Consider the following 1,284-nt stretch of genomic DNA (forward strand, 5'->3'; position numbering starts at 1 on the left):
GGCCTCCCATCATGCTGGCCCGGGCTGTGCATTTGTTTGCATTTCTCAAATTAGTTTTCAGTTTCCCTAATGGTCTCTTCTTTGACTCACTGGTTGTTTAGGAGTGTGTAATTTCCAACGTTTCCTTGACTCTTGATTTCCAGTTTCATGCCAGCACAGCTGAAGAACACCTCTGCTTTGGTCTCAGTTCTTCTCCATTCACTGAGGCTCGTTCTGTGGCCAGGCACATGGTCTGTCATTGGGAATGTCCCATAGGCGCTCGAGGGGACTGTGTATTCAGCTGTCGTTGGGGGGCGTGTGTGACAGATGTCCATTCGGCGTACCTGGTGTCTGGTGTTAATCTTCAGAATGTTTCCGACACCAGAAAATCAGAAGCTTTCCACTGTTCCCAGCATTGTGGCTTTGGGAGAGGCCAGTGAGCCTATGGTTTTGGAGCCTGGTTGCATGAGAGAAGCATGTGTAGGAACACCAGGGGCTGGCTTTGAACCCCATTCCCCCAACATGATGCCATGTGTGGCAGACATGACGTTTGGCTTTGCTCTCTCAGGGTTCCATCTGCGACAGGGGCTACTTGTGCCCCTGGCCTCATCAGCTCAGGCTGAAGGCGGCCCTGGTCCTCGCCAGAGGGACTTTGTGAAGCAGAAATAGATGGCCTGGTGCAGGGGCCGAGCCTGGTCAGGACCTCGGCCCTGGGAGTTGTAAAGAAGGCCAGCCTCTACCATGAACATCTGCACCAAGCTGTGCCCATGTCACGGTGTGCTCGGTATCTGCCCTTGTACAGGTACATGGCCTCTCTGAGCTCAGGCTCCCCGGCTATGGGGCCCAGGTTCACAGAGATGTGAAACAGACAAGCACAGCGCAGGGGCCTCCGAGCCCAGCCAGCCTCGCTTCGATGCTGGGAGGCTGACATCTTCCATATTGTCTTCTGCCCAGGCCAGCTGCGGACCGTCCAGTGGCTGTGCTACTTCTACAGCGTCGTCATGCCCAGCAAGGTCCAGTGTGTCATCTACCACGAGTTCCAGCTCTCCTTGGCCCGCAAGGTGACCAACAAGGTGCTGGAGGGGGCAGCTCCTGGAGTCCATCAGTCAGCTCTACCTGTCCCTGGGCACCGAGCGTTGAGGGCTGGCTTTGCAGTGGTGGGTGTGTGGAGGGGGACAAGGGGGTTGGGAGGGCAGGGCAGGGCAGGGAGGGGGCACAGGGAAGCTGGCCCAGGGCCCCATCAGCCCCTTCCCTTTGGATCATTTGGTTCCTTGGCATCAGATGCTTTGAGCTGGTGGGTCTGGG

The 1,284-nt window shown here is 56.8% G+C and overlaps 1 pseudogene; it reads left to right on the forward strand.

The window, feature by feature from the left end:
* The window catches only part of LOC105527292, a 25,419-nt pseudogene that overhangs the window by 8,979 nt on the left and 15,156 nt on the right, over positions 1-1,284 (forward strand).

This window comes from Colobus angolensis, unplaced genomic scaffold (assembly GCF_000951035.1).
Source record: "Colobus angolensis palliatus isolate OR3802 unplaced genomic scaffold, Cang.pa_1.0 Scaffold615, whole genome shotgun sequence".
NCBI lineage: Eukaryota > Metazoa > Chordata > Mammalia > Primates > Cercopithecidae > Colobus > Colobus angolensis.